Consider the following 26,017-nt stretch of genomic DNA (forward strand, 5'->3'; position numbering starts at 1 on the left):
TTTCTGCTCATCACTTAAATCTCAGGACACCATATTGGAACACCAGGACAGGATTTCTGCTTGAAGGTAATTACTCGGTACAAAATTATTTAGAGTTGCTCAGCTGAAATCATTTGGAGTAGAAGATACAATCTGTCTTTCTGGCAAGGCCATGTGAGTGCCATTTATTACCAGCAAAAGGATCCCTCCTGTATTTTCCTTGGTTTGGCCAAGACTGTATAGTTCTGGGTTCACTGCAGAGACAGTTAAGCCAAGAAAAAAGCCATACACATTTCTTATAATCAGCCTGTATTTATAAACTGATAGGTGAATGTAGACAAAACACTCTCCCCAAGAGCCCTTGTGCACAGTCCCAACAAGGCTACAGTGAATTAAGTGTTTGTGATCTTCCTAGCTTTGATCTGTTTTTATCGGCTCTGGTCAAATGTAGAAACACTGTCAGTTTGAATTCTCCAGCTTTTCTTTTGATTCATAAACTGTAAATGATGCAGGAGTGCTTTAATTTGGAGTGGAACCATAGACCATGAATTCAGACCCACAATGTGAAGTAGAGAAACCCTTTTCCCCCTTCTATTGGAGCTGACTGGTAAGCAGGTAACCTCAAGAATACTTCATCACCACCCCGAAGCAAGTTGTTGTCAGTCTAGACAAAATTTAGGGTAGGCAGAGGAAATGAACACAGTTAATCACTGGGATCTGGAAACTGGGGGAATGACTGATATCTAGTAACTGCAGGTGTGCACAGGGCAAAGTTTTAGTATTTAAATCCAAAATATCATTGTTGGTGAGGAGGAGGAAGAGGAGAGAGAGTGTCTATATGTTATACTTAGATTTTGACACTCTAACAGCCGTAATAATTTATCCCTTAAAACAAATCCCACCTCTTACCAGTCTTGGTGTTATTTCTATTCTGTCAGGCCAGTTGGTTAATCCTTTCCTTGACCAACAGCTACTGTGAATGTGTGTTCTCTGTGTATAACAATAATTAGCTACTCTCAAAAAAACACAAAGCTGCAGACTTCTTCCTTCATGAGGTCCCGGTCTGTTGTCTTTAAATGTTTGTCTCATTCTGCATGAAAACCTTAGCAGTGGCTCGTGTAGCATGGAGGACTGCATTGTCTTTCTTGTGAGCTGCTGAAACACAGCACAATGGTCATGACCAGGGAATGGTTCTTCCTCAATCAGAGGCACCACTACTATGTTCACATCAGCTGAGCTTGGAGCAAAAGGTACCCAGTGTTAAAAGAAGGACTGAAGTGACTTGCAGTGGGATCAAGAGAATAATTCCCGAGTGAGAATAGTGCAGTGTCTTGCATTATATTCTGAAGATGCTTGTATGGAAACTACCAGTAGTTTGCTTCATTTATTCCCTAGTTTAGTCCCTCCTACCCAGCCATCACCACAGCCTACTGATTTTGGTTTTCTTGTACCTTCTGTTTATTTCTTCCTTTCTGTCCACGCTGTTGCCACTCTGATCTTGGTCTTTTTGCCTTTCTTACCCTCTACTTTCCATCCCACATTTGGCCTGTCTTAAGCTCTGAGTGCACACACATTTCATCTCTGCCAGGCACTGAAATGAGCTAGTATAGTAGCACTTCCAAAAATCATGCCTTTTTTTTTTTTTTTTAAGGTCACCTTTTCTTTTTCCCACAGTTGTTGTCTCTGTAGGTTTCTCATCACTACTCAGAATACCTCCTTCTGGTGAAATTATTCTCTAGAAGAACTGTGGTCAGCTCTATTACATCTCCAATTCTGTTGGGTCACTTTCCAGGATTACTGCTCCTGTATAGTTTCTCTTTGATGGTCCAGGTTTCCTCTTGCCACCTGGCTTTTCCAGTCCTCAGCTACGACCTTTATATGCTTAGAGAATAGCAACTGCTTGTCAAGAGTAATCAAGGCACTATACTGAGCACTGAAACACTGTTAGCAGTGTGTATTCCAGGTGGAGAGAGACACACTTCATGGATGCCTCCAGCTTCTAACTTCAGGACCACCATGGACATATAAGATAAGAGGAGCTGATGGTGCTCCCTGGAAGGTGAAAGCAGCTTCACCTTGAGGCTAGTGGGAAGAGGCCTCAAAGACAGTTTGACTTGTGTGTGCATGCTTGCTGTTCTGAAGAAAAATACAAGTGTTGTGGGATAGCGTCCCCCCAACCATTCCCTCTCTCCTAGGCCCAGTTATCCTTCAATTGTTGGTTGATGTAAGAATGTGGTTAGTGTCCTTACAGTGGAAGCCTTGTCCATGATATGTCAAGAAAGCTTAGGAAGTATGTGCACTATTAGAGGTTTTCAAAGATGCTTTCTATATTACCTGGACCTCACATTAGGTGCAACATAGCAAAACTGAGAAATTTAGGAATAGGAAAGGAGAAGAAAAACAGTTTCACTCCCCGCTTCCTATGGTACAAGGGATCGAACTCAGATGCTTCCTATTGAGTTGGATCTCCAGCCTTTTTTTAAGAAGTTTTTTGTTTTTTAAATTGAGACAATGTCTTGCTAAGTTGCCCAGAAATAGCCTTGAATTTGAGATTCTCCTGCCTCAGCCTCCTAGATTGCTAGGATTACATGTACCACCATGCCTGGATCATTAAGTTTGATGTAAACCATATCCTCTGAATCTTGGTAAAGCTAACTGCAGTTTGGTTATTATTATTATTATTATTTTTTTTTCTGCACTGATGGAAGAGAATGAGATGATACAAACATCAAAGTAAATGTTAGGGGGATGAGGAAATAAGGAGAGAAAACAGAAGGGAACACTAGCCTGATGGAATGGCCCAAATGGACAGACACACAGGCACATGCACAGACAGGCAGGAAACACTTAGGAAAGACAATGCAGGTAAAGTGTAGCATATCCTGTTTTCCGATTACATTGGGAAATCGAGGAGAGTTCTGATGGCCTTGAAGCACCACTGTCAACTGTTGGGCTATGCTTTATGGCAACTACAGGAACACTTTCTCTTCCTGTCCAGAATGAAACTCATCACTTCATCCTGGGGCAGGACCCAGAGCAAGGCTAGGGCAGGCATCCCAGCACACCATGAACTCAAGTGTAAATTTAATGAAGAGTCAGTGTAATATTCCTGTTTGCCTCTATCTTTCAGTCTCCCCAGCCGTTTTGTTATTTCACAAGGATTATGGAAAAGGGAAAGAGAAAGAGAGAATTAACACTGTAGTTTCTGACTAGAAGGTAACATTGTAGTGAATAAGCAGGACTGATAATCTGTGAAAGGATTTTCTGCAGACTCCAAAATCTTAAAAAGTTTTTTTTTTTTTTTTAAGTTTCCATAAATCATTCCCAAACCTCTTCCCAAACCTTCTACGCTTTGATTTTTTGTAAAACTTTGGAGGAGGAGGTATGCGTTGAAATACAGGAATATTACATATTTTGTTTGTTTTCTTGTGTGTTTAAAGAAAGGGATGCCTGCCTGAACACCAAGAGGATGGATGATCTTCCATAGGAAGGAGAAAAACATGTATTTTTGTTAAGGACTGTGTTCCTAGTCTGGCTCTCTGGAAGAAACACTTGTAGACCAGGAACAAATCCATTAAAAAAGAAGAAAGAAAGATAATATATTGGCTCCCCATGCTAGCTCCAGTAAACCAGAACTTCTGGGGATGAAGACTGGGTGGCAGTAGCTTTTTTTTTTTTTAAACTCCTTTAGATAATTTTAAGAGCACATCCCTGAAAAAGAATCATTAGGCTGTGTGTTTTATTTTTCTTCCACACACCCTCATTCTCGTCTACTTCTTGCCGTATTCCTAAAGATCAAATCAGTATGTGGCACATAAAAGTCACAGAAATGCTTATCGGATGAAGGGCGAACTGAATGAATGAACCAGTGGAGAGTACTGGCCCCTTGCGTTTTTTTCTAGAAGGTGAAACACAGGCAGGTGATGGCTTTGTCACCAATACTGACAGAACTCACAAGAGGAGGACCAGCAGCGTGTCTCCCATGGCCTTGCATAGTCTGTCCTGTACTGCAGCAGTCAGAGCAGACTCACATCACAATAAATTGTGGGGCAGGTGCAGAGGTGGAATACTGCATATACTCATGCTTAGGATTTATAATTTATTTTTTTGGTTAGTATTTCTAGTTGGGTATACAAACTGTCTAAAATCCCATCTCTTTCTAGGAATGATGTTGGCAGGACAGTTCTTTAACCATGGTCAGGAGGCTGAGATGTGTTATTTAGTACATTATTAGTTTTTTCAGTGAATCACTTACTTTTGGATTTTATAACATCAGGAAGTTCATCTGCTTAGCATTTTCACAGTCTAGGATGTTTCTTTGACCTGGTGATTCCTGGCTGCAGTCTTTAAAAACTATAGTTAAATGACCAACTGGTTGATTTTGTGTTCTGTCCCTTTCAGACTGCTGAGGAAGTAACAGAGCCTCAGAGGGTAAAAGATGATAATAAGAAGTAACACTTACATAATGTTCACTACAGGTTAGGTCCCACTCTGGACTTCGCATATTTTTAGACACTGGAGTCTCCAAATACTCTTGAAAAGACAAATTACCCATTTCAATAAAGCCAGGGAAGCTGAGGCATAGGTGGTCAAGTCATGTGCCCCAGGGTCACCCAGCAAATTACTGGCACAGCTGGAATGCAGGTGAGGCCAGTCTGGCTAGGAACCTAGGCTCTCTGGTATTCCTTTTGGAGTCATACTGAGAACTCAGGAGGTCAGAACCCATGAAACCTGAGTATTGGGCCCTGCTGATGAAGTAGATGTTGACAAGGATATCATACTTGGAATTATGTTATACAGGTAGATAATGCTGTGTTATTATAAATTAGCTGAAGAAATAACCAACAAGTTTTCAGCTTTGAATGGCACATTGAAAATTGTATAATTGTTCTAGACCAGTGATGGCGAACCTTTAGGAGCTTTCAATGATAACAAACTGCCAGCTGCAGCACTCATGCTATAGGTTCGCCAGTACTGTCCTAGACTTAAAATCACTCGGGCCTGTTATCTGTCACTTCTTTAACTCTTTGAGTACAGAGTTAGAATTGACACTTGTGTGTACAGTTTAAATCATTACCAGGAAAGAACTGATGTCACTAAGCAGTGTCTACTACTCAGCATTTGATCCTGCCCTTGTTTTTTAAGGAATAACTGCAGAATAAGACTGGGAGCTGTTTCCATGGGTCTCAAGTTCTGTCTTGAAGTCAAACCCTGAGTATTTTTGCCACCTTGACAAATATAATAAACACAGTAAAGTCGAGATACATTTGGGGAAGGGCTAATATTATACATGGAGACAGATATAAATGGCAAGAATTACAGAAATCAAATGGGGATACAAACTATTTCAATAAAGCCATTGAGCCAACAACTACCATGAAAACAAACACAGAATACATAATTGAAAAAAGCAGTTACCATCGGGCTCTTAAATGGCCCGAGAAATGAAACGAAAAGTGTCATGAAAGTGAGAAACTGATTATTTTCAGAATTTAATTTCAAACTCTACATTTACATATGTGGCACACCAAGAACTCTTTTTGACACTAGGTCCTGGCTGTATCATCCAAGTTATAAGGATCTCAAATTCATAATCATCTGGACACTAATCATTTATGTTATAAGAGCTCAAAAAGAAAAATAAGGGAAGACTCTGTATGTACCACTGTAGTACTGATTTTTTTTTAAAGTGATTAATTGATCTGGCTCAGAAATCAATTAGGTTGATGTCACAATGTCAAAGTGAGATTTGAGGTCAAGGCTGACAGGCAGAATTTTGGTGTTTCTGACTGGCCTAGTGAGCTCTCTAGTTTTTTCATAAAGTTCTAGCAAACATTTCTTTAATCTCAAAATCGCAGCATTTTGGTTATGTGAGTATTAATCTCTGATGCAGCACCATGTTGTTTTTCTCGTCCTGCCTTGTTTGTTTCATTTACTCTAAAAATGTACCACTAAATTTATAGTCTTTCTTTCTTTAAAAAACTGAGCTTTGCTGGGGATTATAGCTCAGTGGCACAGTGCCTGGCTGGTAAGCAAGAGGTCATGAGTGCGATTCCTGACACACACAAAAAGAAAAACAAACAAACAAACAAACTCAGCTTGTACAAAAGTGAATTTTTACCAGAAGAAATTCAAGAGGATGAGTTTGGTAGCAGAAAACCCAGTCCTTTGGTACTGTTTATTTCCTTTCTTTCCACCACTGTCTTTGTGGTTCTAGGGACTGAAACCAGGGAGTGCTGAGCTACATGCCCAGCTGTTTTTATTTTGCTGAGACAGAGTCTCATTAAGTTGTCAGACTGGCCTCTAACTTGTGATGCGTCTTACCTCAGCTTCCCCAGGTAGCTGGAATTTCAGGGGTAGAAAAACAAAAAACAAAAAAAAAACCCCTTAGAAATGGAGATAATAGTCATTTCCTAATTAGGATTTCCTGAATTTCTAGCAAAGTCAAGGACTGAGCTTACTGTTAATAGCCTCATTAAATATCTATAAAGCACCTGTTACTCAATAGTACTATGCTTTGTCTTTTAAAAGATTTCATTGCTTTCTGAATCCTTTGGTCCTTTTTTATTTCCTATTTGAAAGCATTCCCCACAGAAGTTCTGCAAAGTAAGAAATGATGAAAAACTTATTTTAAAAATATTTTCAGTTGAAAACTCATACTCAGATTTCAAATTGACCACCATGTTCCTTTCTGTCCCCACCCTTGCTAGCTCCTAGACTCGTTTCCATTAAATTAACTTGCTGACCTTGGGCAGCATCTGCAAGTCCCTTCTTCCCCAGTTGCCACGTTACAAGTATTTTCCAACTGGGATGTTCGCTCATAATTGCCCCTTATTCCTACCCCGGGTGCCACCAGTTACCTCCACCATTAAGTTACTTCTCATCTGTGGCATCTTCTCAACTCTCCTCCAGTTCCTTTTACCTGGCTTATTTCTGGATAGTAAGCCAATATTCTGGTAGTGTTCGTTCTCCTTCAGAACTTTCAGTAAACAAGCCTCTCTTGTTCTGCTTGATTTCTCCTCAAACTGGCTTCAGACTGTCTTCACTCTGCTTCCTCACTCTTCCTGTGCAAGTACCTTGTTCTGAGCCTCCTACCACTTCGGCCCTAGGACCATCCATATGCTGGGTGCAGGGGCCCCAGCTTGATCTTCACCCTGCAATCTAGGCAAGACATCATGTCTTGAAACCTCATGGCCTGAGAGTCCAGCCTGTAAGTCTTCAGGTGCTTCCATCGTTTATTCTCCTCCCGGACTGTTTCCTGAGTGTCTCTCACTCAGTCTCAAAAGACCTTGCTTACTGCCTTGGCCATTGCTGTCACTGCTCAGTACATCATTTCCGTGAATGACAAATCCTTTCCAAACAAAGCCATCTGTGTATCAAGCCACCTTCTGTATGCCTGCCCCATTTTAGGAGACCAGATTTTATAGTTCCACTACATTTCCAAGGATGCTAAAATCACTTATTGCAAAAATAAGCAGATTTAGTGAAGCAAAATGCAGACAATATGAAGCATGTAGAACCTAACCACTAAGAACATATGGAAGAGATTTTTTTAAAGGGCAACTGACCAGTACAGAATACTTTCCTGGAAATGAGTGTGCAGGGACTCATATCACCAATGGAATGATCTAGAATTACAAAGACTGTTCAGTTTCATCAAGGCTGCCAGGGGATGAAACATACTCCGATGGAGCTGCTCAGCAGAGCCACTGAAAACAGGCCCCCATGCCACGATCCTGCACTGTGTCCCTTGTCTCTGGAGCATTTGCCCAGAGAGAAAGTGACTTTTATTGGCAATGCTGCTTGTACTGTTTTCAGCATTCCATACACAGTCTCCTTTGCGTGTGTCTTATATGGAATAGTTTACTGCATTTCATTTTATGCCCAAGGCTAGATTATCAAGGATTGAATTGGAATTTTCCATAGTGACTACAATATAAACTTCAACCAACATTTGGACATGCTGTTATGATATTTTAAAAGTTTCTTTACTGCAGTATTGGCTGAAATAGTGTCACTTATGTGGATGTACACAGTGTAAAGATGAATGTCTGGCCTTTTTCTTTCTCAGACTTCCTAATATCAGGATGATATGGTAAAGAGACATGTCTCTAGATGGACAGTACTTGAATTATCACCATGTACTGTATAAAAGCAATATTCACTGATAATGACTTTGGAAAGAGTTATTTCTAAATCCATCTGAAATATGATGGTAGGCAAAAGGTTTATAGAGTAAGACAGACACATAATTCCTTTTTGTCCCTAATAGCTGCTTTTCGGTATTCACTGTCAATTGCTGGGAATACGTAGGCAGTAGAAAGACACAAGGCTTTGGGTCAGTGTTTTGTTTTAATTTAGATAGTGATTGATACTTTGATAGTACTGTTAAATACCTCAAGATCCTTCAGCTTACTCATGGTTTGAATGAAGTCTGGAGTGGGTACAATTCACATTTAAGTCCTGATGACTTTAAGCAGAGAGGTTCTCTAAAAGAAACTGTTAGGACCAGGAGATGTCTCTGCGGTTACAGGGTGCCTTAATCTAAGAAGCAAGATACTTAGTTGACTGGAGATATCTTAGTGTTGTAAGGATCTCAATGTATATATTTTCAGATATCACCCAAAGATTAAAACTGTCCGTCAGTCTGGCTTGCAGAAAAATAGCACAAATATTTTCTAAACATCTTGTTTTTAAAAATTATGATGGGGTCCCTGCTACTAGTTTGAAATATGTATTTTGTCTTTAATGTGTAAGATAGATACATTATAAAAATAACTGATTAAAATCATGAAGTTTACTCTATTTGCATTGATTAGCTCGAGTGTGGTAAAGGCTTCTCAGAATGTTGGTATTCGAACTTCATGGGAATGCACGTGTTGTCAGGTAATATCAATCATATTAAAGTTGTGCTTTAAAATATTGAAGGCACTTCATAATGTTATGAAATATTAAAATCAAATATGTGAGGAGACTAAAAAGGATCTGCTTCATAAATTATGTCAGCTAATTTTGGGTTGGAGAATGTAGATCTCAGTGGAATTATGGAGGATACTTCACATTTATGAACAAGCTGCTTAAAATATTGGTGCGTGTTTTATCTAGGGAGCCCCTGTAACCTCCTCATTCCCCACATGATCATGTTTGCCTTCGCATGTACAACTGGTGTGCTTATCCAAATGACTGTTAGGGTAGCATCTTTCATGTGTATCTGCTCAAATGTCTGATGGACTGGCTCAGCATCTTAGGATAAAAATCCCTAGTGAAACCTACTGCTCTTCTGAGTGAATGTGTGTCCATAGAACTGCTGCTTTGTGATATGGCTGTGATCACATTTGTATCATTCTCTGGGAAACAACCCAGCCCCAACATGAGTCTGCCTCTCTCTGAGAGAATTCAGTTGTTTCTCTAAATGAGACAGCCATGGGTCGGAGCAAATAAGAGAATACAAATGTCCAGCCACTTAAATAAATCTGTCCTACTGCTCCACTGTGATCAACTGTTATATGAGAATATTTTTATTTTCTGCTTATTTCATTGTGTAGGACCCTTCCTTTTAGATGGATGTATTTCATGTACAAGTCTTCCACTGCATCATTTATTATTATTTTTTAAAACAAAATTTCTCAGCAGAGGGAGAAACAAAGGACAAAAACTTATCTATGCTCTCACAGGGCCAAAACAATTGTAGCAAAATAAATAAACAGATAAATACATCAAGTAATGGAATATCCAGGGCTTTGTAAGCTTGTTGAGCTAATGTGGAACTTTGTAGCTTCAGCCTTGTAAGCCTATTTCTTTATTAATAAGGTTTCTCAATAGAATAATGGATCTGATTTAGTAAAAGTTTCAAAGTCTTAATTACAATAGTAAAATAAAAGTCACAGCAACTAGTAAAGTTTAAAGCCATGCTTTGCTTTTCAAGGGCATCCTATCTTTTAGAGGTCTTTCCATTCACTATAGAAATGAAACTGAATCACCCTATCATTTTAAGGAAATGATAGATTTAGTAAAGAAACCAAAACTCTGTAGATAACATAATTTATGCTAAATCATGTAATTAGTGATAGCTGTGCTAGACTTTTTCCTCCAAATGTGCCTTTGATAAAACGCATCATGAGAGCAGTGCCATCTAATGTAAGTAGTAAACATGGATAGTAAATTATTAATATCTGGTGAGGCATGCAGATGGCAGGACTTCCATATTTTTCCTTGAGCTGCTTGTGCATGTTTGTTAATCACTCTTGCAAAAAAAAAAAAAAAAAAGAACCGCAAAGATAAATATGTACTTTGAAAAGTAGCATTCAACAGGATGTGAATATAATAAATAGCACAATGTGACCCCCTCTGCCTAGTAAAATGATGGGAACTTTCTGCACAAGCTGTAGCATAAGCTATTTTAGTAAGGTTATGCCATTTTCATACATGCACTACTCATGAGGAATGGCCTGAGTCTTGTGATTTGGGTGGCATTTTTAAATCAAGCCCCCAGCACAGTAACCTTGACAGCTCCCTGTATGGTATATGGAAAGGTAACCCCCAGGCAAGTCCTTGTGCAGAGGAAAACCTTCAAGCCACTGACCTCGACCCTCTGCTAGTCAGAGCTAGCTAGCGATCTTCTGAAATGATCACTTGGTTGCTAGCCAAGGCAGGGCTTACCCAAAGTTCCTTCCCACTCTTGCCAGTTTCACCTCGGGATGCTTGGGCAGAATTTCAGCACCTAAGCAGACAAGGTCAAAAATAAACTGCTTCACTGCTGCTTCTGGCTCAGGGGCCCAAGAGGGCATCCAGCCCCTCAGGAGAGACCTGCATCAGGAGAGGAGAAACAGGGACCTGTGCCTTGATAGGGAGATAATTTTCTCCCTTATTTACTCCAGGGGCAACTCTCCTCCCCCACTCCTGGCATCTCTTTATCATGGGCTCCATCTCCCTGTGGCATATTTCTGGGTAGTAGAATGCTGAGGTCACAGGGAGAGACTCTGAGCAGTGGAGACGCCAGCCAGAAAGAACCCTGAGCATGAACCAGCAAGACGCAGATTCTTGCTCTTGACTTTGAGTTCCAGTCCCTGCCTGGCCCCTCGCTGGCCCAAGGCTCTCTCCTCTTTCCTGCTCCACCGGCTTGCCCACTTGCTTGGTCTGCAGCGTTGGTTGGTTTCCCAAGATTGTGCAGATCAAACTACTGAGTGCCAGGGATCCGGGAGTCCGCAGGCGCCGACCCCAGCCCGCAGCCCCGTAAAGGTGCCAACTGGAGCAAGCTAGGAGATGGACATTTCACGTGGGATCTGATTTTTCTGCTGCTAGCGCTTCATCTGGGAAACCGGCGCCTGGGGTCCTCTGCTCCGACTTATCCCCTGCCCTTCCCCCAAGTTAATCAGCCATACTTGGCAGTTCGCTTTAGTTTGGAAAATACTTAAAAGCCTCGAAATGTTCTGGGGAGACGACTGCCCCTGGGTCCCCCCCAGTTCTGCCTCACTAGGGTTGTCGGGCGTTCGTTCACGAGATTGTGGCGTTTGTGTAGAATCCACATCACGTACACGCATCCCCGCTCCTCGCTGGCGCTGGCCAAAGTTGCCAGACGCCCCTAGGCTACCACGTCGCTCCAGTTGCAGTTGCATAACCTTGCCCCCTGCCCACTGCCGACCTCTCGGTCAGCTCCTGGCTGCTCAGGCGGGTTCTGGCCCAGGCGAAGCCGGTTTGAGGGCAAGTGCGTGCACCTGAGCTGGGGTCGGTGTCTATCCCGGCGGTGCTCTGCCCACGGCCAAGTGCAGCGGGCGCTGGGGCGCGGGAGGAGGGAACGCGGGGCTCGGCTTACCTTCCGCTGCTTACAGATAAGTCGAGGTCGGTGCAGCGCCTGGCTCGGGCATGTCTCGCCGCGGACCCTGGCAAGCCTGGCGCGGCAGGAAGCACTCGGGGCAGGGCATCCGCGGCAAAGCTCGCCCGGCTCGCGTGGCGGAAGGCTCGGCTCTTGGTACTTGGCCGGCTGCGCTCCCGCCGCCCGCCCCCTCCACTACCGCCGGCCCGGCCCGCCTGGCCCGGCCGGCCCCCGCGCCGCAGCTCGCGTTCCTCCGGCCCGGCTCAGCGACGCCCGCGGGGAGGTAGCGGCTCCGCCGGCTTCGGGGACACCCGCGCGCTCGCTCGTTCGCGGCGCGGCGGAGCCAGCCACAGCCACCCGGCTCGATGCTCCTCCGATGTCCTCATTTACTGCAATTGTCTTCGGCGAGATCTCAGAGCCCGGGCTGGGGGACGGGAGCGGGGGCGGAGGGGGGAGGGAGCAGGAGGGAAATCCTTGCCACGCTCCTGGGTCCCAGCTACTCCGCGGAGCCCGGCGGCCAGAGGAGAGGGCGTCCGGAGCCGCACGCCAGTCTGTCGCCTGTGCGCTCCGCTAGCACCGAGGCGGGCGGAGCCCCGGGCCCGCGGAGGCGGGGCGGGGGCGGCGCAGGGCCAGGCCGGGGCGCGCGCGTAGGGTGGGGGATCTGGCGCTAGTGGAGGAGCTCCCTCCCGCAGACGCCCGAGTAGGAGCTGGAGAACGTGGTGGAAGGAGCTGCAGCTGGCTGCTGCCTGCGCGCGGGGCTCCACGGCGGCGCGTCCTCGAGGTTTTCGGGCTGCAGGCGGCGCTGCGCAGCCCAGGAACTTGTTGAGTCTGTCCTGGAGCCGCCTCCAGAGCCCTGGCAAGCAGGGGACCCTGTGTTTTCTCTTAGGAGGGGTCTCTGGGGCCTGGTTTGATGTCTTCATGCGGTGCGCGCTGACCTAGCCTATAGGGACTTTGAAAACTGGAGGCTCCAGAGACTTAGCTGGGGAGTGTGGGGAAATAGATACTGGCTCCTTTAACTGTAGATTGCTTTTTTGTGGAGGCTGTAGTCAGTCTCTTACCTGTGTTGGGTCAATCTGGAGTCTGCTCCTCCAAATGAGGACTTAGAGGCAGACTAACTTCAGTGCTCTGAGGATAGAATGGGAATACTGTGCTCGGAGTACTCCAGAGCGGGCACCACTGCTGCTCCTACGCAGAATTCTCCTGTCCATTTGCCACATATACCACCCACATGCCTGAAGCCACAGGATACTTACTGTGTTTGTTAGGGGCAGAGTTGAGTTATTTTGGGCAAAAGATCTTTCCAGGCTATACAAGGCGCCTACACAAGAATACCCCTATCCACAAGTCCAGAGTATTGTGTCATCTGAGCTCTGACCACACAGCCTATGGTCCTCCTGATGCCTGGAAGTCTCTAATACCTGGGCCTGGGACTATGGATGTGGCAGACTCAAGTCTTCAAGTCCCCTAAGTTTCCTTTCAGAGCATTCTTGAAAGTAACTACATTTATTAGTATGAATATTTGCAAGGAAAAAAACAGAGAAATGTTGGACCCAAGAGCAGTGATGGGTTGGGGAAGATGAATTTGAAAGACAAGTGGTTAAGGCCCTCTGCCCCAACTTCTGCAGACATGTCAGGGTTCTCACACTTTTACCTGTGTATCCTTGAGTCCCTGCCCTGAGCACCAACCCTGTACCCCTGTGACCTAGCCAGGCTGTTGTTCCATCCTTGGTCACTGAGCTGAACTGAGCTTAGCACCCTGCTTTATGTAGTGTCTGTTCTTTACAAATGGCTTTATATGAAATATTTTACTATAAATAAGCACTTTGGCATGATGTGTGCAGTCATTAGAATATCCTCCCTTTCCATGTCTCTGCAGCCTTTTGAGTACTACCCTCCCTTGGAGATCTAGAAATTCCCAGGGAGTCCATGCCTTCAAACTTTGGCCAGCCCTCTTTTTTTTAAAAAAATGTCTTAACTGAATCCAGATCTCCTAAGTCTGATTCTCATCCCTTTTACTTTTCTCTGTGATGAAGGAAGCAATTGGGAACAGACTGAAGAGGCCTATCTGATTATGCATGAACAGCCTGCAAACCTGCAGCTGCTTCTGTTACCCAGAAGGCTATCTAGGATTTGGGGACATTTAACACCAGATGGCAGTGGTTCCTGCTATTGACCCCCTTTAAATATTCCTTTTGTAGATGGGCTTTTGCTACTGTAGGCTCCAGGGGTTTTCAGGAGGATAGGGAACTTTCTATAAAACTTGTGTTACTGTAGATCCATAGAATCTAAATCTGCCTTCCATCTCTTAAACATTCCACTGTAAATAAAGCTCTAAGGAAACCTGGAAATGGTGCTGGGGTAATAGAAAACTAAAGTTTTAAGGTCCATAACTGGAAAAGGTTAAACAAAAATGCATGTGCAGAAGGGCAGCATCAGCCAGTGGTGGCACTGTGAGGTGACAGGAAAAAATCTCTGAGGAAGGTGTTTTTTGAGATCCCCCTGGTGTATGCATCTAGTAGGAAAATGAAACACTGTAATTGGCAGGCTATAAAACCCACTTATATGAAGAGGAGGATTTAATTGAGCTTTGTAGCCTCATCAGGACTGTTTTGAGTTGTTCAGTTGCCCAGTAGACTTCACTTGCATCACTATGTAAATCATTGGTACCCTTTCTCTTTTCTGAAAAATTCATTTACCTGTTGTACTACCAAAATACCAGTCTTTAGCATCACAAGTTAGAATCATGATGATAATTTTCTCACCAGACCTTTGGCCACTGATGGGTGTTCCAATGGATGACTTCCTTGCACCATCATACTTGCATCTTTAAAACAAAAGGCGTTAGAGGCTGACGAAGGGTAAGGTAGCTATTTCCCATCCACAGACCTTCAGTGTGTTATCATTATTTTAGTGGACAGAATAAGTGTATAATTTTAGAGTGTAGAATAAAGTTTTTTAATTCACCTTCCTCAGAAAAAGGAATGATATGATAGTAGAGTCATTGTAGGAGTCAATAAACTTTAAATTAGTTTCTTACATTTTGTTTCAAATTTTTGCTTAAAAAATGACAGGCTTGCAAAGGGAAACCTCCTAATAGGGATTTCCTAAACACAGAAGATTCTAGAGATAGAAATAAAAGGAAGAACAAGGCAGCAAGCTGGTCAGAATATTCCAGTCTTCTTTTGCCTTCTTGGAAGTATAAATGGGTTGTTTGCACAATTGCTGGAATTCCAATCCCATATTATACTATGTTCTGAGCCTTGATTTCCACAAAACACCAAGAATATACAAGTAAAAGATATTCAAGACTGTTCATAATAATTTTGTTTGTATTAGTTCCAAGCTAAAAAATAACCCAAATACCTATATACATATATAGGAATGGATAGACATTTTTGGTTTATCCATACTGTAGCAGCAGTAACAACAAAATCATTAGCTACTATACATGCACAGTACGGAGGGCTTTTAAAAACATTGTACAGAACAAAGAAGCCAGACTCAAGAATATATATCCTTTGATTCATTTAAGATGAAGTCTAAGAATGCAAAAAGACTCATGTGTCAGAGTGGTGGTTGCTTTCAGGGAATGGTATTGACACAAGGCCATGGCACCTTCATTGGTGCTGGATTGTTTTGTGTCTTGAATTTGGTACTGTAGTCTCATAGTTGTATGCATATATAGAACTTCATCAAGTTCTCTTGTTTCAGTTTGATTCCATTTTGTTTGAGCATAGCCACTGAGTCATTGCAGTGTCTACACTCTAGTAATTCATCCCTTTAAAGGAACCAGCTTATCAGTCAGTAAGATTAACTTGTATCTACTGAATTCACTTCCTCTCCAAAATCTGAGGTAAGGGAAAAAGAGAGATGTTTGCAGACCAGCAGCTGCCATGGATAAAATGTCTTAAATAGTTCTCCATGAAGCTGTTGATGGACCCTTGCCTTCCTTACTCTTAGATGCATCCAGGCCACAGAGTTCATGTGGAAATGATTTCCCCACCTTCCTGCTTTAATGTTCTGGAGTGACTCTAGGTAAGCCTTAGACTGTGATAAGCAGGTTATATCCTTCACTTTAGAAGCTGCAGTAACCATCAACCTGGGTACCATTCTACAAAGGAGAGGGAACTCACATCCAGTACACCTGTAGGGTCAAGATTAGTAACATTAGAACGTTTTACTTTATCTTTCAAGAACAAGAGGGGTAGAGTGTTCAAAAGGCACTCCAGCCAGCCCCCATCTTTGTCTGAGAGACCTGTGAGAAGCCCTTTAGGGTGATTCCCTTCATCATACTGGACTCACACATTCACTGTCTGCTTTCTGGACTCCTTCTTATAGTCTCCCTTGTATAAAGTTCCCTGCCTATGACTCTACCATGGTCTTGGTATCTAAGTTTTATTTCTTTCCATAAGATACAAAGCTATGTTTCTGTGTGCTGACCCATTCTGTAGGATGTTTCTCACCCCTAGTTTTCTTTTCTTTTTATAATGAGAGACTAGGGATGACTAGAGTTAGTCCCAAATACAGTTTGGGAAAACTTGAATGTTACAAGGATTGGTTGAAATCCCTGGGTTACTATACTATTGTGAACATAATTTTCTATAAGGAATGGAATTGTTTCGTTTTTAAAGAGAACAAAAGCGATTCTAGGTTCTCTTTAACATACCATAGAACAGTAGTGGTGACCAATGAGAATGAGCAGAGGGCGAATATATGCTTCTGGCTTCCCCTGCTACCTTCAAAACTCTCATGTGCAAGACTCTCATCAGACATAAAGACTTCTACTCCAAAGTCAATTGCCTCTTCTTTCTCCTAGGTTGACTCACCAAGGAAATAAACACATACACTCCATTTTATTGACCTTAATTTGGTCAGTCTGTGAGATGAATTCCATAGGGTTTTCTTAGTATCCAGTGGTTTTCTTATTATCCAGGTCTAATCTATTAAGGACCAAACCTCTTCAGGCAGAGGTGGATGGCTAATGGGCTTTTCCTAATCCCTGCTCATAATGCCACCCATCTCTCTGAGCCTGCCCAAGCCAACTTCTCAAAAAGAAGCTCATATGCCCAGGCCAAAGAGTGATACCTTTGACCAGAAATAGGTTAAGAAGGGATAAAAACTGCTTTCAAATTCCAGTGTCCTGCTAATCCACATTGTATATGTTAAGGCTGTTCACTGCCCTCGTTTTTGCAGTCTATCCTAGCACATGAGAGGTCTAGGTTTGGCTTGAGGGGTTACAAAGAGGCTTCAGGTGTTCTTACAGCTGTGTAGTATGGCAGATAATTGTCTTGAGGTGTTTGCAATCGGAATTTCCTTGTTTGCCCTTTTTTCTCACCTTAGAAGTCATAGAAATGGAGGCTGGATGGGAGAAAGAAGATGGAATAGACAATGGAAGCCTGCTTAGAGTCTGCCCTTCCCCTGCCTCATATCCTGTTTGGATATGAAACTAATATGATAATCCACCTTTGCTGTAGGCCTGCAGCATGACAGGCGTAAATGCATTGTGCATTGTTGTCTTTTGTTCTTACAAGACAAATAGGAAGAAAAGTGTGGAAAACTTTCTCCACAGATACAGATCAGATAAGGCCGGCAATTTTTCCAAGCTTACACGGTTAGGAAACAGTGGAGCTGAGATTCAAATGCAATTCTGCATGTTGTTGCAAAACTACCTGCTCAGGTTTATTATTTTTGTCTGTTAATTTTGTCCCATTTGAACTAAGCATTACTTAGCTATTATGGTGCTAATTGAGGAGTGGCATTAAAACTACTGGAATCCTTTCCTGATTCTTACCTGGCTCTAAGCAACCTCAGGTAAATATGTCCAAAGTGAATGGCATCCCTTCAGGTACTTACTGGACCTGTTGTGGGCTTATGGGCTCCCAAAGAGTAGATAATACCTCTGGCTCGTGTGTGTGTGTGTGTGTGTGTGTGTGTGTGTGTGTGTATTTACCTTTTTAGCCATATCTTCTCACTGTATCAATTGCACGTTAAAATAAAAATGGTCACTGCAACAGGAATAGATCATAGTGATTTTGCATTTCAGTAGCATTGCATGTTTCTCCCACATAATTTCCATGTTATTATCACATATTTTCTTCATTGAATAACAGCTATTAAAGTGAACTGACACATACATACCACAGAAGCTTGATTCATGTTTTTCTGGTGCCTGGTGTAAGGACACAGTGTTACTATGGCCTTTCAATTGCCCTGAACTATCTGTGAGTGCTCTCTTGGCTGAGCCTCTGTCACTATGCACAGGACAGGTGCTCTTATTTTTAAATAAGATGCCTAACACGTTGTATATAAAATTCTAATTATCTACCCTTGACAATTTATACTCTCAGTTCAGTGAATTATTTTGCTGATTTAGGTTACCAAACTTTAGATACTGTAATTGCTACCAGGAATGTGAATCCTGCATGGTGTGGTGAGTTCCTAAGTATTGAAAGTCAGACTTTCACTCTTATATGCCAATTTTCAAATGGGATGAGTATCCAGTTTTTTTTTAAAAAAATATATCTCTAGTTATTAAATTCTTATTAACCGATAGTTATTAATATAGTTGATAATCTCTAAAGCTACACGCAGACTTTCAGCTTTATGTTTTTATCAAAATTTTTTTCATATTATTTAATCCTTAGGGAATTAAATAGGTCATTACTGTAACTCCTCTGTTCTGTGGACTGCAGTTCTTTCTGTTTCCAATTTGCCTAATTCATGTTTTGGCACATTCTACAGTCATGTTGTACTCTAAATATGTATGTGACTTTACAAGCTACTTCCTAGGTGTCAATCGATTAGTACTGTTCCACCTTTAAGTAATGTCCAGGAAATAATCCAAACATGTTAATACATTTCATAAGCAGTTTTCATTTCCTCTAGAATTGAAAGGAAAGCAAGCCATTTTGTTTTTAAATTTTGCTTAGTATTACTTGTTCTTTAAAATTAATAAAACAATAGGGTTTGTAGTTTATAACACATATACATAGAAAGTTTTTCATAGTTATATCAGAATCAGAATCTGTGTATGTCAGCCAACACAAGTCTCTGAATTTTTCCCTTGGCCTGGAAGGAGACCTCTGAGCAGTTCCCCACGACTTCCTAGGTCTTAGGGGAGGGTGTTGAGTTTCCTTGAGACTCATTTCATTCATGGCAAATTATACAGAACTTTTTCGTATTTGTGTACATTGATTGATTATTTCACTGGATTGAAGGAAGAAATTTGAAACTGTTTTTGAAAACAAATGTAATAGGAATTTGGAAATTGAGTCACAAAAATGATGCACTAGCATTACTACAGGAATCTATTACTGAAATAAAGGAAATTTAAGTTCATTTTGTGCATTTTCTGCATGAACACCAAATAGTCATTTCAAAATTTGTTAAATATTAAGCATGATACCCTATGGTAGAAGAGTTAAAAAAAAATGAGGATTTGAGAGAGTATGATCAATTGTGCTATAAATGGCTACTTATAGCACCAATTCAGCCTGTCATCACTGCATGTTGTCTTCTTGGTACCTATCTTGAGTTTAGATTTCTCTCCCCCCTTGAACATGGATCACCACATTCTGTTTGATCAGCATGTACAAATGTAAAATTACTCTTCTGTTAGGATATTTCAACCTATGTGTACTCTCCCCTGAAGTTCTAATAGAAGTTGAAATTTATTGATAATGTGTTTTCTTCACTGAATCTGAGTATGAAAATGAAGGAATTAATTTTAATGGTGTTTTTTGCCCTTTCCCAGAGGAGTAAATATTGTCACATGAAATTGCTGATGATACTTCCGACTCCCTTAAAATAAAACTTGTGATTCTCTCACACCATGAAAATAGTAAAGAGCCAACATCTTCACCTGCGGATTCATGAGTTATTGGCTGTTTCCTTTTTGGTCCCTGGGTGTTAATGAACATTTTCGCTTCTGGAGTTTTCTCTGCTGCTGACTCTACTGTGGCTAAAAGAATGTGGTTCTGGCTGCCTGGCTGATTCTCTTGAGTCTCAGATCTAGGAGTTTCATATTCTGTCCCCAGTATTGTAGGCAAATTGAAGGTAATTAATTTGATATTTTAGACAACTTCTCTTAAGTAAATAGAGCAAGCAGATTGGAGTTGAGCTTTGCCAAGCCATAAGTTGGTCGACAGCCCCTCCTGTTTGAGCAAGTGGCCAATTCCAGTGCTCCACTGCACAGAATGTGTCCTGTGGTTTGGGGGCCAAAATGCCTTTATTCATTAGGCTCATGTAGAGCGTGTTGTGGAATTTTTACTTTTCCAATGGAAGTATATACCTTGTTAATATTTAAAGGAAAGTTTGAAACATTGCTGAAATGAAAGCAGCTTAAGTTGTGACACTTTTGACAAGTGCTGAAATGAGGAAGATGTTTGTCATGAAATTTAAAGAAATTCTATTTAAGCAGAAATAATATTTGCATAACATGTACAATGCATAGATCTCCTTTAGACCTCCCTCATTTTTACTTCTTGACATGCATGCATAATCTTTACATTTGAATACAGACCACAGTCCATACAGTGGGCCCTTGACTAAGAACTCAATTCAAGAGCTGGTTGTAACTCAGGTTCTCAACAAAGACTCGGGGCTCCTCTACCCAGCTTTCAAAGTCTCACCCCTGTGCCTCCTCCACAGCAGATCTCAGTGTCCTTAGAGACACACTGGCCCAGGATTTCTCAGTTAACGCCATGCTGGAAAGCATGTTGTAATGTTCTTTCCAGAACTCCTTCAAGGGTTAAATCTGCATCTGAGACCATCTGGAAGCACAGGAGGCTGGCATTCAGGTTATAACTCAAGACTTTGGCTGTAAGTTAAAACTAAAATTCTGGTCCTAACCTAAGTTGTTTGTATCGGAGGCTGATCATAACTTAAGAGTCTACTGAATTTCCTTTTTTGTAAGAGATTAAAAGAAAACAATGAAAACAAAATAATAAAAATGATACAGAATTTCAAAACAAAATGATAGGAAATTAACAGTGGTTACTGTATTACATATTGTTGTTGGTCTACTGGATTTTAAGAGGTTTTGATCTATAATTACCTTTTTAAGCAAACTTGCTATATGAAAGTGTGGCTTCCCAATAAGAGAGTTGACAGATTTTACTATATAAAAATGTTCATTTTGAGTAAGGCCACCTTCTCATATCAACTGCTACCCTTGCATTTAGAGGGATTCCATTTGTCAAAACTTATTTAATACACGACTTTATACAAATATACTATTGCACTTAATGTAATCATATTTTTGTATGTATGCATATATAAATTTACTTATGTGCTCTTTCCAAAATTGTGATGAATTTCTGTAAACTATAGATAAGTAGAAACATGAAGTTGATGTGATTTGGGTCCTGATGCAGAATACAGGTGACCTGGGTTATTCAAGCCCCCCTTCTACCTTCTGGATTAGTGTTTATTTAATGGAAAGCATTTCAATAAATAAAGAGGTCAACATAGCTCCTAAAGAGCCCAACACCATACTAGATGCTTTGCATGGTTTTTTCTTACTTTAGTAACCTTGATTTACTAAATATTTTGTTTAAAATGTGTGCCAGTTTTTCACCTGGATAAATGAAAAGTTTTGATGTGTTAGCTTCTGTGCTGTGAGATACAAACAGATTGGGAGAGCAATTTCTTCTTTGTTCATCTTTTTCTTTTATTTTGTTTTATTTTGTGGTATACTAGAATTGAACCTAAGACCTTCCCACTGAACAACATTCCTAGCCTTTAAATTTTTTTCCCCAGTTTTGTTTTAAAAAACGTTTTAGATGGGAATAGTCTCACTAAGTCACTAAGGTGCCCCGGCTGATGTTATTCTTGTGATACTCCTGCCTGTCATCCAGTGCTAGGATTTCAAGCGTGGTCATCATGTCTGTTTGTTTGTTCTTTTATAGCCTGGAGTTCCTTGGGAAAATCGACATCAGAATCCTCCCTCATTGTCTTCCTTTAAATGAGCTAGTGCCGTTTATGACATTGTGTTCTTCTGTATGGGTCATGGAACTAAAACTTAACAAAAATTAGTATCTTAGTCTTTCTAGAAGTTTTGTGGAATCAGGTCATTGTTAGTGTCATGTGTCAGATGGGTAAACGAGCAAAGTCAGTGAAAATGACTGAGTCAAGAATCTCCAGTAGAAAGTCCCCCAAGAAGTTACTGGTCTTTTGGAACTGACTCCAGACATACCAGATAAAAGTGTCCAACTTTTGATGAGGCAAAAGATGGATGTGTTAGGGCCCTGTTTTAAAGTTTACCTCAGTGAACCAATATTACATTTGGAAGACTTGAACACCATGTTCTCTTTTCCTAGGAAAGCAGAAGAATATTGATTCTCGCACATGTTGAGGATATACATGTTTCTCAAATGTTGAGATTGTCTTTTATCAGAAACTCACTGGATGTCTACCTACTGCTTGAGATTCATTTATAGCAAGTGAAAATTTGTCATAAAGAGTTGACTATAAATATTTTGAACTTCGGTGATGATAATGGTCATAATATCAAAACCTATCTCTGCTATTGAAGCACTGAAGCAGAAAAACACCTTAAACGTTTATTTGTTCAACTGAATAAATGGCTGAGTTCCAATAAAACTTTATTTACAAAACTAAGAATTGAGTTAGATTCAGTCCATAGTCTAATTTCTTGACCACTTTTTCTTTTCTTCGCTTTGCTTTTGAGACAGTCTCACTGTGTCATTCAAACTGGCCTTGGACTCATATGTAGCCCAGGGTGGCCTCGGACTCATAGCAGTCCTTTCTCAGCCTCCTGAGTGTTGAGATTACAGGCATGTGTTACCGCACCTTGCAGCCACTTGTTTATGTCATAAGTTATTTGTAGGATTTTAGTACTGTAGATGGACCCTGATTTTAAGAATGAATTAAAGCATTTGATTCATCACAATAAAGAGAGTGCTTTTGAATTTTGCTTCTTGTTACCCTGGATCCTAGCCTAAACCTGCTGCAGTTGGGATTTGAGCAGAATTATAATAGTATATCACATTAGGGATTACGCCTGGTGAAGGATATGGTGGTGGAGGCATTCATCTGTTAGTATTTGGATAACAAGTGATAATTCTGTGTCCCGAGAATCACACTCTAGGTGGCGGACCCCTCCCCCCCAGGTCCACCAGTTTCAACAACAACAAAAAAAATTGAGCATAGCAAAATCTTTGTCATCGTGAACCAAAAGAATTTTGCTTTACTTATGATGAAAATAGTGTACTGTAATTCTTGGAGCCAGAACACAATTAATCCTTTTAAAGGAGTTTGCCCCTCGAGGACACAAAATAACGCTCAGTGATTAATATTGTATTTTCATCTCTGGCTGATTTATTTAAATGCCTCATGTATCCAAAAAGTATATTTGCTGTAGGGCACGTGCGCACGCATCTGTGTGTCTATAGTGCATATATATATTTGTTCTGATGATGTGAAAACAATCGAGGTAGTTAAGTTTCTATAATTGTTCTTTATAACCACAAGAAAAGTGATGAAATATTAGCTCCTTAGGAATGTTTTCACTAAAATAAGAATCAATATCAGTCAAATATTCCTTTCATGTTATGTTTAATGATGTAGACTTGAATATTATCAGGGAGTCAGGATTATATGACCCTGTATCTTGTTAAACATGCCAAAAATGTCATATAGTGATTATCAAACTTACTAGATGCCATTATGTGTTGTCACCCCATTTTAGGGTTTATAGGTATTTTGTTATCTGTTAGTGATTTTCAGTATTCCCTAAGGTCATAAGACAAACTTAATTTATGTAGCAATATCTTTGGATTGGCTCTCATTGAGATTATGTAGCTCCTGCATTAATTAAAATTAGTTTACTGTGCATACTGCTGTAACATACTAAGTAGTAGTTATTGCAGTCTCTTTTAGGTGATAGTTGTATGTTTACTTGACAGTGAAATATATAAAATACATTGCATTTTTCTCAAATGTGTTTAGCCGAAGGAAGCATTTTTAAATTTATTTCCTCACTCCATTACACTTGGAAGCCCTGAAATTCTTCCATAGGAAGTTCTTTAGTTTTTATTTTGTTTTGTTTTTCCCTTTAACCAGTGAGTAGCAGCTTTGTGAATCTGTTTTATCTTCTTTATATTGAAATTTTACTTGCTGAGTTAGAACAGTCAACTCATAGAAGTAAGAGTATTGAACTTGCCTTTGGGAGTTTAAAGTGAAAAGTCAAGCGTATATAAGCATGTTTTGGGGCCTGACTTGGATGCTATAAGAGAAAACAAAATCTGAGGCCTTCTTGTGTTGAAAATCTCATTTGAGTTTGAAGATTGGAAAGGCAGGCAAGGCCCAGGTGAGGCCACCCTTAGAGCAGAGTGGCAGAGTGAGAGACGCTGTGGTCCTGTTCTCATGCAGACAGGAGGGTTAGGGTAGGTCTCATCTCCAGAGTCTGAACAGAAAGCTCAGCACTGTGATGCAGTTCCCATTATACTGTTAGGAGAAGATGTTATCAAAGCCATTCTTTTTTTCGTTGAGTAGTGCTGCCTTCATTTTAAAATCATGGATTTTAAAAAAGAGATGTAATAAAAGCATAAGAAAATGATTCATATCCATAAGTACTCTCATCAAATATGGGGTAAAAATAAATACTTCTCACAGTGGGGCAATGAAGTATACATGTAGAGTTTACAGAAAAACCTTGCAGTGTCCCAAGGATTGGGATAGCAATTCCCAATGCATTTGTTCCGTCTTGTTAGCATATGACTCAAACACGAAGCACTTCCAAGTAGGGAAATTCAGCTAAGAGTGGAGCTTACATATCTCGCTGTTTGAGTTCACCTTAGTAGGGCTGCAAGATTTTGCAAATTCCATGTGCCCCATATTCCTAGGACGCGGTGACTTGGAGTAAGGAGATCTCATACTTGCTTGCTGAGCCCTGGAGCTATGTTATAATTCTGTCTTCATAATCTCTTGGATGCATTACAGTGCAATGTTCCCCCACCCCCAATCAGGAAGAAAAGATGGGATTTCTGGTCTCCATTTCTTGGTTCCCTCACTGAGAGAATGAAATTTTTTATGAAGTCTTAAATTTGGTGGTGATTGCTCCATTACCTATGGAAACTACTGTAAAGACCTCATTCAGCTGCCATCAACACGAGCTGTGGGTATCATCGGTGCTGCATAAGGTTGCCCTGGTGCTCATCCTGGGAAGAATAGTTCCTGCTTGTCTCTGCAAATGACTCCCACTGAAGCTATGGAGAGGCAAGGAGTCGCATGAGATGTTAGACAAGCTGTAAAGGGACCAGGGCCTGAGAATTTCTTCTGAAGGATGTGAGACCACATGCATTTGGATAATCATACGAACAGAAGGGAGCTTTCTGTGATTACTAGGAAATAATTCTCTGGCTGACATCAGGAAACAAGAATGTGTATTCACTGGCAGCAGTTAGGCTGTTTCTTTTCCCCTCCTTTTCAGTTCTGTATGATCTTCAGGTATGTTCATCTTTCAGTCTGGCCTCTGTCCTGCAGCCTGCATGGTGCAGGTCATTGTCTGCGAGTGAATTTTGTCTTTTATCTTCTCTGTGTCTTTTTCCCAAGGAAGATTCTCCAGTCTCTTGCAATTTAAATCCTATGTGAATTACCACTCTTTCCTGCATTTTTCTAGATTTTCCTAAATGTTTAGAAAAGAATAAAACTCCAACTATTAGTATTCTTCTGTGTCATTACTATGTGACAAGTGATTTAATGACTTAAATATAGCCAGCATTTTATTTTGTTGTATTTTACTATTTCTTTTCTTTTATTATTATTACTTTTTAATTTATTGAATATGTTACATGAGATCCACTCTCATCACAGATTTTTTTAAGTGCACATTATGGTATTGTTGGCTCTAAGCACAGGGTTATGCATGGCAGATCTCTAGAACTTATGCAGCTGAAACTTTATGCCACTGTATAGGATTACTTAAAGCTCCAGCTGGGCTGTGGAGCCCTGTATGCTAATTGTGGGAAGGTTTGACTAAGGAAAGCCAAGAGTAACTGGCTAGGTAGATGGGGTTTTTTTTGTATCATCAGACAGTATATTTCTCTGAATGGGTTCACTAGGTGGATGGGCTGATAGGTCTCAGATAATAAAAGAATAGTATTATTACAATACTTCTAATAATCCTCTAAAATACTCCTGATAAGCATTTACTCTTTAACAAACAAAGCAACTCTCTCCTATTTTCTAAACATATCCATTCCC

The 26,017-nt window shown here is 40.9% G+C and overlaps 2 protein-coding genes across 5 annotated transcripts in view; one reads left to right on the top strand and one right to left on the bottom strand.

Moving 5' to 3' along the window:
- The window catches only part of Insyn2a (inhibitory synaptic factor 2A), a 57,479-nt gene extending 44,888 nt beyond the window's left edge, over window positions 1–12,591 (bottom strand). Inside the window, exon 1 of one of the 2 annotated variants that reach the window (XM_023561536.2) lies at window positions 11,792–12,591. The gene's annotated coding sequence lies outside the window, so the exon portion shown is untranslated. The remainder of the gene's footprint in view (window positions 1–11,791) is intronic. The other variant, XM_003479810.4, reaches the window with a different exon arrangement.
- Dock1 (dedicator of cytokinesis 1) overlaps window positions 1–26,017 on the top strand; it is a 516,033-nt gene that overhangs the window by 261,387 nt on the left and 228,629 nt on the right. The gene's annotated exons all lie outside the window — the stretch shown is intronic.

The sequence above is a fragment of the Cavia porcellus genome, unplaced genomic scaffold (assembly GCF_034190915.1).
Source record: "Cavia porcellus strain 051 isolate PalLab524CR breed Dunkin Hartley unplaced genomic scaffold, mCavPor4.1 scaffold_2, whole genome shotgun sequence".
Lineage (NCBI taxonomy): Eukaryota > Metazoa > Chordata > Mammalia > Rodentia > Caviidae > Cavia > Cavia porcellus.